Genomic DNA, 14,852 nt, shown 5'->3' with positions numbered 1-14,852 from the left:
TTTGGAACAAACTGGCATTCAGAGTGTTACGGTTAACTTGAAGAGGATCTGCTCAACCAAGGAGCCTCAGAATATCACATAATACTGCGCACATACTGTGTGTATTTCTACTTTCCGTGCAGTGCTACTCCAAAATCTATGATTTTTTTTTTTTTTTTTTTTTTTTTTTTAGACGGAATTGCACTAGTCGCAGGCCTCACTCGTCCTACATGTTGTTTCCACTGCTGCTGTTTTGCGGGCGCAGGCTGGCGTCCAGGATCTGATCCAGTAGATCCTGTGGAAGCCAGCAGCCTTCGTCAGCGCAGCATCCTTCCCTCCGACTGGCCTGTGGAAAGAGGAACGAAGTGGAGGTAAAGAGGCGAGGCGGGGGTAGGGGGTGAGGGGCAACTCATCCGTGACATGGGTCGAATTTGGCAACGACAGCTTCAAAAAATAAAAAAGTATTATTATAGTGTTATTTCAGAATGTTTTTGCTGCTCGTGCCTGTTTTGTGTATGTTGTTTTTGCTGTTTGCACGATTCTCTCGTAGGCATCATCGCTGCTGTCACTTCACTGCACATTGCACAGGAGCATGTGACAAATAAAGTTCTTGCATCTTGAATCTCTATGGAAGCCCAGCTTTGTGTCGACAGCTCTCACAGAAAAACAGATGATGTGGTGGTGATGATGGTGTTCAGGAGGATCTCGTCCTGTATCTTCTCCACCTCAGACTCAGTCAGCACTGACAGGAGAGCAAAGGGGCTGGCTAAGCTCGGGCACTGGATATTTCTGTCTCCATCTGTGTCACTGGCTGAAAGCAGGCTAACGTACATGCCTTTGAATATGTAGGGCATTGGACACCACCTCCAGTGCGGTTTGGGAGAAGTTAAAGGCTGGTTGGGACTTTAATCCTCCAGCCCTCCTTCTCCTCTTCCCTCTTTCCCCCCTCTTTTTCTTGTCTTTCAGTCCCATTTCCCCCCACAGGCCCATCAGCACCCTCTGGCTCCACAAAAAAAAGAGAGAAAAAAAAGCCTCACAGCCCCTGCATATGGAAGCCCATGTCCTGATGGATGCACCCAGGTCACACTGATGATCTGAACAAGTCCTCTGCTCCAACATTTGGGCTTTGATCAACATACTTAACCCTTCCTTCCAAGGAACACCCCCTCTCAGTCCTCTCACCCCCCCTCACCCCTCAGTGGATGGGAGTGTGGGGGTATTACATTACACAGTGCTGGGGAGTGGCCAGGGTGACATCTCTTTGGTCACACATGTCTTTGTTTAAGGCGAAGCTCTTGCGCTGACGGTCCCTTTACAGTCTTTTCTTCTCCTCTTCTCTCTCTCTCTCCCTCTCTTTCTCCCTGAGTTTACCAAAATGAAGGGGCAATCCGGAATTTATAATATAACAAAATAAATACCAAAATATGCCTTATTATTCTGCTGTCTCTGCAAGACTTTAAAACATTTCCATTACCATTCCCACCCATTTTGGAATCATCATACTGTTTAATATTATTTATGGTTTCTTGTATTATTGGTTGTCGTGAAATGTCCTTTTAGGTCATGCACTGCCACTTTTCAGATGGTGAAGATGTTTGGATTTTCTTGTGATAAACAAAATAAATACACCCTCTTTGGTTTATCTGTCTCTTATTCTTAGTGCCGATCAGGCACTGTTGAGCAGTACAGTGGACAGACGCACCCTAAATAAACTCATCCCATGGACTTTAGACCATCTTCTCTTATTCCGCACATTCACTGAAGCCTTTTGCGTTTAGTAAAGGCCACCAAGCCCGCTCAAATGCATTTAACAAATATTTATATGATTTCAAACAATAATCTTGGATTTGTGTCTGTATATGTGTGTGTATGTTTCTTTAGAAGAACATTCAAAGAGCTTTTTTTCCATCTGCAGCCTCGCCGATGTTTTCGTTCACAGTGTGAAGTGTGAACTTGTTGTGGAGGACCACACTGGCAGTAACACAGCACGATGTTTTTGGGATGCGTTAACCTGTGTGAAACCACAGACCAATTCAACGGGGGCAGGTTTTAGTTAAAGCGTGAAATAGTGCAATTACAGTCAATTATAGTTACTCAGCCAGGATAACACTTGGTGGAGATCATAGAGGCAGCTCGGAGATGCCATAGGTGCTATAAATCTCATTAAAGGAAGAAATAATAACGTCATCAATCTGATCTGACTTTGCACATCACTTGTGCTTGACACATTAAATGAATTCTTTCTAATTTGCAGTGAGAGTTTGAAAAGGCAAGTTTGTTCAGAAAACACACTGGAATGAGCACTATCAGATTCATATCCAGTTAGTAAAAGCATGTCTTCCCAAGTTGTGTTTTCACAACTGGGGAGGGGGGAAAAATGTTATTTCACGTTTTGAAATATTAGCAAAATAAATGTTTCACTTTGTATTTGTTCAGTGATGGTTTTAATTAGCGAGTCAGGATGTATAAAATGAAGGGTGGTTTGAAAGAATTGCTACCCAGCATGTTAATCTTAGGATCGCCTTACAAATATTTGGATGTTCTATCAATTAGCGGGCGTTGACGCAGGGCTCGCGGAAAAATTATTATGTTTCTATATTCTGAGAATCCCGCTTTCTGCATGTGGGACCCTGTGCGCTCCGCTGTCCAAAGAAAACCTTCAGCCCTACATTTCTCACTTTCATTGAGCTCGAGTTGCAATAAATGGCAATCCACAAATACATAAAAAGGTTAGAACTCAATGAGAGGTGGTGCTATTCAGCTGGACTGGGTGCAGCAGCAGTCAAAGACATTTTGAACCTCCTTCCAGTTTGCTGGCCGCCGAAATGTGACTGCCGACTCGTGACTGCCGACTCGCTAGGCGGCGGTGAAATTGAGTTGGGTCAAGCAGACTTTCCTGCCAGGCAGACCGTCTGCCTGGCACTCGCAGGCCTGTTTCCCATGAGCGCGGGTCGATCAGACGGCAGTGGCTGGCAGGGGGTGGCTGAGTCCAGACACTAGTGACACGCTGTGGGCAGAGCGCTGACCCAGCGGCCCAGTCCAGACACTGGTGCTGAGCCTCGGGCTGAGTGCGGACCCTGCGGTTGTTGAGGGCAATCAGAGCGTAATGGCGAGAGGGAGAGTTTGCTCCCTCTCGCTAGCATCAACAGTCGGTTGAGCTCCACCTCAGAATCATCCCCCCTCTTCACTCTTTGTCTTCACTCGCACATGCTAGACATTTGTCTTCAGATCTGCGAGAGGAAGACGTTGCAAAACGCGGCTCCGAGCCCGAGTGTTTTTTTTTCCCCCTCTTGCGGAAGATGAGTGATGACCAGCGCCATGGCAACCTACTGGTGTTTATAGCTCGACGCCGACATCTCAATAGCTCCTGTTGTTGTGCTGATGTGTGGGGATAATAAATGTTAAATGTATGTGGGTGAGTTATTAGGAAGTCTCTTAATTACAGGGGTGGGACAAGGTATAAATCTTGCAGATTAGAGGCTGGATGTAAAAGCAAAACAATCCTGTGAGCTCGACACTCTGAGCCTAGGAGGCCCTGCGGTGGAAGGATGGCACGCAAGATTAATACTGCTGCCAAGGCCAGTCTGCGCAAAGCACTAACTAAAGGTTTTTTAAAAATGAAGGTGCTTCATAAGTCAGGACAAACAAACAAACCAAAAAACAAAACAAGGGAGGAACGTCATGTTCTGATGGTTGTTACATACTTCAGCCCATTTGGTTTGTGTAAATCAGGGTGACTTATCCAAAACCAGACAGTGCTCAGGCTTAGTGACGAGATCTTTAAGGGTTTGAAAAACGCTCTTACTTCCTATTATCGTTTTTGGATGGTTTAATAAATCTGGATGGGAACTGAGGTTTTAGAGCAGAACAGGATTTGAACAGAAAAAAACATTAAAGAATAAATAAAGAAGAAAAGGATCTTTCTTTGAGTCAAATGTATGTCAGGCAAAAACACGCAGCTCTTTACAGAACACACAGGCAACATGCATGCAGGTTTCTAATCAAAGAATCTAATAATAATGGTCCTAATGATGATGATGTGTGCATGTAATATGGAGAAAGAAGTTCTGTCAATTCTGTCAACGGGAAGCACTGAGATAACCAGAGAAGGACAAGTTTAGGCTCACAAAACTCCTTGAGAAAAACACAAGCAAACACAAGCAAAACACAGTAAACCAGTGAGTGAAGTGGAAGGATGAGAGATGTGAGGGGAAGGAGGAGCTTTATAGTGCAGTTGGGTGAGTTGACTGATGGTAGGTGTGAAGGCTGAGAGGATTGATTTGGTGATAATGAGCAGGTGTGGAGGAGTCGGAGCCTCACCCACTGACACTTAATCATGGACAGACAAAATCACACACTTGTTGTCAGTGCACCAATATAAATAATATAAATGTCATTTCTTATTCTGTGACTATGTAATAATAATTATTATTATTATTATTAATATTAATAATAATAATAATAATAATAATAATAATAATAATAATAATAATAATAATAATAATAATAATAGACATTGGTATCCTTTACTCTGTCATGTTCAGTTTTATTTTGAAATCTGTTCAGTCCGTTGTCAGCGTCTTGAGTTTTCCTTCTTGTGATTATTTCTTGATTTCTGTTACATGTCTCATTTTCAGCCCTGCCCTTAATTGTTCTCACCTGTGCTCTCCTGCCCCAGTGTATAAATAGTCCTTGGCTGTGTCTCAATTTGGGGTCTGCATCCTTCGAAGTAAGTGTCCTCCGAAGGTCCCGGCCGAGAAGGACGAACCAAAACTCCCCTCCCTGGTAACCACATGGGACGGTCTAGCCTTTGGCGTATTTCCTTGTTGCGTCACCGCCGTTCCCTACTGCTGGCCAACCCCGGAAGTGACGTTTTTATAGCATTAAGCTAACCATTGGTTCGCCATCCAATGATAGAGTTGGAAGTTCAAATAAGTAAAAACCCTACATTAAAAACTGAATATTTTATGTGAAATTTCAATCGTTGAATTTATACGTTGTGTCTTTGCCAGTACATGCATCACCTGACTTCCCAGGATGCTTAGCAGCAGCACGCAAAGAATCCTGGGATACAGAAGGACGCAAAGGATAGTCACGGAGTATCCTTCGAATCGGCTAAAAGTAGGGCGCATTTCAAGGGCGCCAACAGCATTTAACAAAATCAGTTCTAGCAGGAAGCGAAAGCATCCTTGAGCTCTTCTGCAGTGGGGTTGTAAATAGAGAGCCACTTCATGCACCTCAGCTGGATTTCCAGAAGAACAAAAGGATCTCCAAAAACGGCATAACATGGTGCCATGGTTCAAACAAAGAAACCCACAGGAGGTTTTCAGAGTGATTGCCTGCAGTAATGGGAAGGTCGGAGCATTCACACCCAACCAACGGGCCGCCAGCCTTTTTTCTCCAGAGTAAACGGCAGCCACTTTCACTGGTTCCCTCCCCAACCCTGAAAGACGCCCACATCGATCCCCACCTCCCTGTCATTTTCATTTTCCTTTGCCATAATGCCAGAGCAGCTGTTTCTGGGTGGCGTGGCGTCATTATCTGGGCTAATTTACAGCCTCCAGCCTGTCAAGGCTCTGGTTGTCAGGGCTGTTGTGGCAGCTCGTTCTCATTTGGCTTCAAATATGTTGCATGTAGGATGTTTGATGGTTTGGCTGTTGACAAGTTCTGGTGAAACTAATTGGTTGCATGCAGGAGTGGCTGGGGTGAAGTGGGGTTGGGGGGTTGGGGGTTGAGAGAAAGAGCACGAGGCTGCGAGGAGAGCACAGGCACGACAGAATTTTTCAAAAGTGATGTTATTTTTCTTCAACACTGGCGTTTCCACATAGCCGGGATGGTTTTCTTTAACCATAATAGAAGGGTTCCTGGCCCAGAGTGTTTGAAAGAGATATTTCCTAATTATGACTGGGGAGCATGATCTGTGATCACATATCAAATGAAACCAAGCAAAGAACGAGATGCCTCTGACACTCGCTGACACCAGTCGGGACTCGAAGAAGTCGAGGTATCGTCAGTGGCTGAGCTGACTGACTGATGGTCTTCTGGGCCAATCAGAGTCAACAGGTGCAAAACCACCGCCACCCCCACCTGGAAAGATCCTCTGCAACTCGGCCATTATTGCTCTGTGCCCACATGAGAAGCCTTGTGGCTTCTAGCGAGAGGAAAGCGGTTGAACAAAATCACATAAAAGAGTGATATGACGTTCCAACAGGGTTAAAAAAAAAAAAAAACTACAGGGGAGCCTTGTGTGGTCAAAGTGGTGAAATGAGGCCTCGGCGTTGGCATCTGCCTTGCGATACTCCACCACGTGATGCTTCCACTGTCATCTGTGCACAAGTAAGTTAAGATGGTGAGCCTACCTACTTACATTTCTTTTTCTGTGAAAATAAGTGTGTGTGGCGTTAAAATCAGGTTTGTTTAATGAAAGCATTTTGAACCAGCAACAAATGCTTATCAAATATAAAAGGATCTAAAAAAAAACTCCAATCTTCAAATTAGCTCTAGCTTGTAACGCAGGCAAGAGTTTTTCATTCCATTGTGTTGATTTTGCCTCAACCTTCCCCACCCACCCCTTAGCGGGAGCTGACAACTTGGACAAAAAAAAAAATCCCCCCCCCACACGCACACACACACACACAACCACCACCACCACCACCCTCCGGCATCATTGTCCTGGAGAACGCCATGGCTAATGGTGGACCAGCCGGGACTCACCACAGCCACTCTGATGGATCCATTTGCTAATGATTGAGCGAGTTCCTCCTGACACTTAGTGGCCGCTCGGGTCAAATGAACATTCAGAGGAATTCCAACCTCCAACATTCCAACAGTGGTGCTCTTCCAGGTTCACATGGCGGCGGGCTGCCAGGGAAGAATGGTGGTGGTGGGGTGTTGAACAATGTGATCCGGAATCCGAAGGGTTGAAGACACCACCCCACCCGCCTGCTTGCTCACAGCTCCCGCAGATATGAGTTAAACATGCGGAATGTTAATCTGTCAATGTGTGGTCACGGTGCGTTTTTGTGATTTGGATCACAAGGCTCTGTGGTCCAGAACCTCTCCGGCCGTCAGCCGCCATTAGAGCTAACCGCCGCTGACACCCTGATGGCCATGAGAGACATCTCCCCACACCCCCGCCTGCCAACAAAGCCACATGTCACACGCCGCCATCTTGTTTTCTCTCAAGCAACAGAGAATGTAGTTCATCCCTTCAGACTCCTCTGTGAGGCCGTTCTGCAAACTCAGACTCTGGCGAGGCTGTTGACCATCTTCTGGACAACTTAAAACATCTTAGCATGCGCAACTGTGTAGAACCAAGCCATCCTTTATCCAATCTCCTCCTCCCCCCATGGACCTCTGGCTCCTGCAACATCTCCCCAATATACAATAGACTTCTAATATTTACTCAAGCAGCAGCAGCAGCAGGCATTGTGTTTTTTCAAAGAATTCTTTGCAACAAAGTGCATGACTCTCCTCTTCCTCACCTCTCCTCTCTCCTCCTCTCCTTTCCTCATCTCCTCTTCTCTCTCCACTTTGTCATTTGAAAGGAGTGAAAAATGTATTTTTTTCTGTCCATCTAAATCTCAATATGCAGACTAGATTCATGCCATGTTGGAAAAACATTTGCACCACAGCTCTGGTTTGTGGTTGACTATTGTACAGGGAGTGGTATTTCACTTATGAAGTGATTCCGTTACAGCTGTCCCCTCAACCACAACCCCACCCCCCTCCCCCTCTCACTCCCTCTCTCCCATTCAACCACACATGCACGCACAAAGAGCTATTTAAACACACTTTCTCCATAAACACACACAAATCAGTTCCAACGGGTGCTCCAGCCGACTCCGATGTGGACCCAGACCCACAGCGCCCTTAAAAAACAGGTTATTTTGGAAATGACATGATATGCCAAGCAGCACATCTGCAGCCAGGGGCTGCCAAGCTGCCGCCTGCAATATGATCCCACGCTGGTCTGCTTGATTCCAATGAATGACATCCTTACGCTCCTATCTGGTGAATAATGCATTTCACCCGCGTCCTTCCTATAGGAGAGCCCTGTGGCTTCATGCAGGGGGAAACAAATCTTGAACGGATTATTGTATTTACTTTAGTTGGCGACGGGTCCCGAGTTGTACGGGAGGTAGTTGTGGCTTTCGCGGTCACGTGTTTATTGTTTATGCTTTGTATTTATCCTGTAATTAATGCTGTGCTGATGAGTGCTGTCACAGACACGGCGGAGCAACGGGCGGCTTTCTCACGCGACGTTCCGATGGTTTTCCCCTCCTCCGAAGGAGAGCAGGAAGCTTCCTCTGGACCTGTGAGTGCGAGCCAGGGCAGGAAGAGAGACGCTCTACAATAACACCCACCCCAGCAAACATTGTCAGTCTGCCTGTCCTGCCTTCTCTCCGCCGCTTCACGTCCTCACTCCTCTTGTTTTTCAGTGCCGTCACCTCAGAGTGGGGGGTGGGGGTGGCGGGGGTGTCAGCCGAGGGTCGTGGCCGACCTACTCCAGAGAGCACATCAATCGTGACCCGGCCCAACTCTGCGTCTGCTGTGATGATTGTTCTCAACACGACGATGTGTGACCAATTCTGCCATAGTGCCGCTTGTCGCCCGGGAAAAGTGGAACGGACAAATTTCACAACCCTGGAAGACAAATGAAAGACGTTGAACCGGGGGGGAGACTTTTCATTGGCCGAGGAGTTCGCGGCCAGGAGAAGAGGAAGAAGAATTGCTTTATTTATCCCACATTGTGGAAATTAGAATAGTTACTGTGATGTATGCGTATAAATATATATATATTGATACGCATGCTTAAAGGGGACCTATTATACTCATTTTCGGGCTTTTGTATTTGATATCTGGCCCCTCCAGAGCAGCAACGCACGATTTTCCGCGCTGAAAGCTTTTTAGATTTGCGTATCTCGCGGCTCGTTTCCTCGTATTCACTGCGTCCCGCTAAAAACGCTCTGTTTCACTTCACTCCACCCCAGCCTTGCTGGTGTACGCCCCCGCTGGGGGTCACACTCTTCGTCGCTACTGAGCCTCACTTCCTCAGTTTGCCGGTGCGGGAGTGAAGAGTAAACGGCAAACTTTACGAAACAGGCACAATTTAAACACTTACCGCCGTGAAGGCTTCACCCTTTAGCAGCTGTTTAGCGGCTAATCCAGCTTCTTATGGACCCAGCGCGGGCTGAGTTACGGCCGAAAGGCGGACGTCCAAACGCATGAACGTCATTATTTAACGATATCGAGATCGTTTGACGATCGGGTTCAACATTGTAACAGTTTTTAAAGCTCAGAAAAGTGGAAAAGCATCATAGGTCCCCTTTAAAAAGAGTGCATTAAATTAAAAAAAAATATTCAATTAAAACATAAATAAGGAAAAAATACAAATAGTAATTATTTACACAGAACAAACTCAATTAAAAAATATGAAGATGAAAAGGTTTGTGGCAGGCACTTCAATCAATTAAGAGTTTCATAAGTCCTTTCAAAAAACCACCCACACTGAACCTCAGGCAGAGGGTAACACCATGCACGTCACAAACCCTGAATATTCATGTTAAGCAGGAAAAAAAACAGAATAGACAGAGGCTGATACAGACTTCCAAAGCAGCAGCACCTAGGGATGTTTCCACTTTCTACTCCAGCCTGCAAGGGTCTGTACTTGACAGACTGACCTGCTGTGCATCAAAGACCCTGGTGGCAGCGACAGGAAGCAACAACTTGGATGTGATAAATGACAAAAGTCTGACTCTTCAGTTGTCTACAGCTGGTCTGTCTGGGCTCTATACACAGCACTATTAATCATTCCTTGCAGTTGGGTTTGCTGGCAAGATTTTTTTTGTGTGTGTGTGTGTGTGTGTGTGTGTGTGTGTGTGTGTGTGCATATCTGTTATTTTATTATAAAAATGTTAAAAGACCCTTGTGGCCTGGTAACTCAGGCATGAGGAGCTGTTTTTCTGGAGACGTTGACTCACCCTGAAAATTACTCTTCTCTATTTTGGTTTTAAGCGCTTAACATGTCACGGCTGCTCTCCCCTATAGAGGAAAACACTGTTATCCTTCCTCTCGGCCGAGGCTCAGGGTTTCCCCGCCGGCCGTTCTCAACCTGCCGTATCAGCAGTGCCATCCTGGCACCTTATAATCTGTAATGCTCAGCTGCATTTTCACTGCGTGCTGCTGTTCCACCGCAGGGTTCCCCACGTTGCCCGGCGCTGCGGTGGCTTCGGAAGCCGCACAAGTTTGTTTTTGTCTGGTGGGCTGCGAAACCATGGCTCAGCACCTGAGGACAGGAGCGGCCCGGCCGCGAGACTTACTGGTGTGGGGGAGAGGACACAGGGTGAGTCGTGGTATTGGGGAGGGGGCTCAGCTCTTAAACGCAGCCGTATTGCCACGTCGGTTGTTATATTTAATGCATGGTACAGAGCATGGATTTAAATGTTCAATTTTGAGATTTATTTTCCAACAAGCACTGATTGAATTCTGCAACATTTTCTTTATCATCTGAACGAGTTTCAAATGAAGATGATGTAACAAGTACAGACTTATTGACATTTATGAAGCTATAACGCTGTGAGTTTGTGGCATCGATGCTATCATGGGAAACAAGCGCCATTTGAACAAATTGGAAGTGAAAAAATGGTCTGGATTTCAAGGCTGCAGGCAACCGCTCACTGTTTCAGACCTGCACACACTGTTGGTTTTGCTTTAAGTGAGGTCTGCGCCGAGAAAAAGCAGTTCAACCTCATAAAATCAGGTATACGATCCATTATTGTTCAGTTAAGACAAAAAGCATGACAGGTAACAATTTACTTCACGAAGTTCAGAAAACCAGCAAAGTGTTGAATTCCCAAAGCATCACTACAACTCACCACTATGTCTGTTGTGTTAAGACTGTCGACAAATTAGGTAAAATCAGAATTTCCCAAGGAGCAATGAGTGTTTAACTGCAACAGTAAACCAGGTTAGAGCCGCCCATGACTTTATTTAAATGACAAAAATGTGAAGTAGTCTTGGAGGACAATCGACATGTTGACACGAAAATAAAAATGTCTTTATTTTCATGAGCAGGAAAGTTCGTCTTTCATCACTTCTTCCACAGCGCCTAAGGCTGCTTCCGTCCCTGTGGTGTGGCCAGCACCCATCCAGCCACACAGGAAGTATCTTCCACTGCTCCCCCTTTTTCTCTCCTCCTCCTCCTCCCCCTCCTTAACCTCCTTTTTTTCTCTTTCTCGGACTCCTCCTCGCTCGCCCATGGTGGAAACTATTAACAGGGCAGCTTTCCATGCGGCAGTGTGGCGAGGTTATCATTCACACAGCCTTCCCTCTTCCTTTCCTACTCACTCCGTCTCTCCCTCCCTCCCTCCCTCCCTCCCTTCTTCCCTCCTTCCCTCCGTCTTCTCTCTCTCACGCTCATTCCTCCCGCCAGAACGGTTGTCCACAGCAAGCAAGCCCAATATAGCGGGGGTGACTGCGCTGCACTTTTAAGCGTCCACGGCCGCAGGGTAACGATTTTTCCTGATACACGCAGCGCGGTGAAAAATGCGTAAAAGCTGACCTTTATTCATGGGCATCGGTGTGTCACAGACTTTGGGGAGGAAAATGTGATGGTTGGGGCTGACTGCAAAACAGCTTTGCAACAGCGCGTCTCGCTGCATGCGAGAGAGACGTGCAACTCTTTAACCCATTAATATCTGAGGCTTCAAAGCACCGAGGAGTTGCTTCAGGTCTGACTGGACACTGAACAACTGAGTCAGGAAACCCAGCCCGTTTAACCACCCACCTGTTTCATTACATTTAAAAAAAAAAAAATAGTGTAGACCCGAAAAAAAAATGCAATATATGATATTAATCCATGGCTTCATATTGGAGTGTTAAACTGCCTCCCTGCACATACCCAGTTCACAGTGCAAACACTGTCAGACTGGGTATAATTCTAACATTACCACTTGTTGAACAATGTAAAATGACAGCACAAGTACATAATAATAACAACAATAACAATAATATTGTAGATCATTTTTTCCAAGCATATGAAGTTATTGAATGCATGTAGGGGTGGGTGTGGGACGTTCCAAAAAGAAATAAATTAACCTGACACACCAGCTTGAGTCGTCACGTCATTAACAAATTAAACTCAACAGTTGATGAACAGGAAAATCGGAAGCGTCACCTGGCAAGAAGTCTGTTGAATGCTAAAATTAAACCTTGTATTTCTACAAAACAAACAAACAAACAAAAACCCATCTCGAAAACAAAATTTTGGGAAGGTTTTCAGAATTCATGTGTGGACATTATCGACCAGCAAAAAGGTTTTCCACTGAGCTACAGTTACAGCATCAGTGTTTTCTCCTCCCGCCAGCAACCTGGAATTCTCTCTCTCCCCAACTATGATGAATCTGCTGCTGGACTGGAGCCGATTGAGTCTGTGCTCTCGATTCTAATCTCTTAGCCGCCTTATCATCTCCCCCACCCCCTCCCTGCCTGGGCTGCTGAAAAGCTGTCACTGATGAGAGCACAGTCGGGGAAGGAGGGTGAAAGATGCTAAGGCCTTGTGGCGCTCCAATGAAAGGAGACACACAAACACACACATGGACACACACACACCTGTGCAAAAACACCAACAATGTGCTGCATGGCTGCCAGCTCAGTGAGCCCCCTCTTTCCTGGCTCACAGAGAGCCCGACCTACACAAGATCTCCCCCATTCACCATTGTGCCCTGGTGGAGTGCTGGCAGGATGCTGCCAGGATGCTAAGGTAGAATGGTTTTGTAGGTCTGCTTTTCCGGTGCCCTAAAAAAACAAAAATAAAAAAAGAATCCATCCGATTGTTTTGCTCGAGTCACTTTCAGAAAAAAAAATGTGCAAAAACACCCACTTCTGTGTATCAGCCGTGTGTGATGTCACAAAGGGGAACTGATACCTCCCCCCAAGGTTAGTGACAACTCTCCAAGCCAGCTTGAGTCCAACCACTGAGACTTTATCCTTGCAGGCTGCAGCTGCTTTGTTTTGGACCCCTTTGAAATAAGTAGTAGGTCGTGCAAAGCATCTATTTTGGCAGGAAGGAAAAATGTATAGATATTTTTGTCTGAGGCTGTAAACAGGGGGCTCATATGCTGTTGTTTACTGGAGATTTGAAGTTTTTACGTCATTAACCAGAGATGATGACGAGAGAGGTTTAACTCACAATTCAGGAGACGCAACACAAAGTGATGATTCTTCAACCGATGGAAAAAAAAACACTTGTGAAACTTTTTTGTGCCGCAACGACGACTGATGCTATTTCTGAAACAAACCACACTCGATTTCAGAAAACAGCGACCTTCATTTTAACATCACAAACTGTCGGCCTGTCGGTCTAGAGCAACAACTCTACATAAAACATGTCAGTGGCAGTTACATCAGGGCAGGGCAGCAGCTTTCAGATGGGGTGGCGGGGGAGGGGGTTTGTGGTAGGTGGTGGTGGGGGGGTGTCCTCCGCTTTGGCTGTGACCACTCCTTTGTGTTCGCTGAGGGGGTCCAGCCATTCAGTCCTGCGAGGCAGATAATAGCCTGGCCGTCCCTGCACCCCAACTCCCCCACCCCCTCTTCACCTCCCTAACTCCCACCGCTCCATCCTCCCATAAAATTCCCACTTTAATTGCGTTCAGCAGGGGAAGAGGAGGAAAAACTTAAAGAAGAGGGCAAAGAAAGAGCTGTATAGCAGGGAAGGCGGCATTCATCCGGGGCCTCTGCATCGCAAACAACCCACTGCTTCAGCGCCATTTGGAGGGAGAAAGAGGCTTGGCGGTCAATAGTGCTGGAGGAGCGGCCCGCCGCTCTCTAATTCAGCTGCCCCTGGCTTCCCTAATAGCCGAAGGAGGACACAATTAAACCTCGCTCACTGCTAACGTGAGTCCCCTTAGAGTCTCCATTGCCATTGGTGGGAGACAGGGCCACTGTTGTGTCCCGGGGATTAAAGCAGGCAGGGGGAATCAAAAGCCATTTGACAATACAGTAATCAGCATGTTTTCCCTCTGAAAGGCCCTCCATTCCCCCATTTAGAAAACATAGAGCATTGCCTCCTTTCTGCTCTCCACAAAACCCCATTCAGTCACTCGCTTTATTATATGGATTAATCCTATGTGTTGTTAGGAGCCCTGGGGTGCTATGAATGGGAGGGCTGGGGAGAGAGGGGGTAGCATGAAGAAGTCTCCACTGGGGATGAGGTTGATGAGGGCAGGGAAACACAGGACCTGGCCAGAGAGGAAACATTCCCAAGCCTCCACTTGTTGGGTGCCTTTACACCACTATTAGCAAAAACCAGACTGATCACCTTCACTTCCAATCAAACTCTCTGATATCCAAAATTTGTTAGTGCTTCTATCGATTGTTTGAACAGGAGGTTTCTTTTTATTCTTGGGTCATGGATATAGGTAGTTTGTCATTGATGCTGCTAAACGGCAAAATGATGAGGTAAAACCGCTGAGTACTGACGTTCCCAGTGGGGCCTCCACGAGTTCTTCAGGTCTTCAGATCTTATGGTAGCAAACCAAAAATCAGAAGTGGATTTAGTTAAACAATGGCCAAGTTCAACGAAGTACATTTGGACTTACTCTTGTTATTAATTATGATGCGCATATTAAATAGTTTAATAACAGAAATCCTTATTTATCCTGTGTTACTTATGTTCACTCACCAGTCACCTTATCAGGTTAACATAACTGTCTAATCAGCCAATCTCAAGGCAGCAACTCCACTTGGTGAAGATACCTCCTGGTTCTAAATATATGACATTGACAATTACACTTTAAACAGAGTGCAGAAACATGTACAGCCAAGAAAAATAATAAAAGCACAATTTTATTCAACTCTGTTTACTCACCTAG

This window comes from Nelusetta ayraudi, unplaced genomic scaffold (genome assembly GCF_046127955.1).
Source record: "Nelusetta ayraudi isolate G7.1 ecotype Tasmania unplaced genomic scaffold, CSIRO-AGI_Nayr_v1 ptg000053l, whole genome shotgun sequence".
Taxonomy (NCBI): Eukaryota; Metazoa; Chordata; class Actinopteri; order Tetraodontiformes; family Monacanthidae; genus Nelusetta; species Nelusetta ayraudi.
This window is presented reverse-complemented; position numbering follows the sequence as displayed.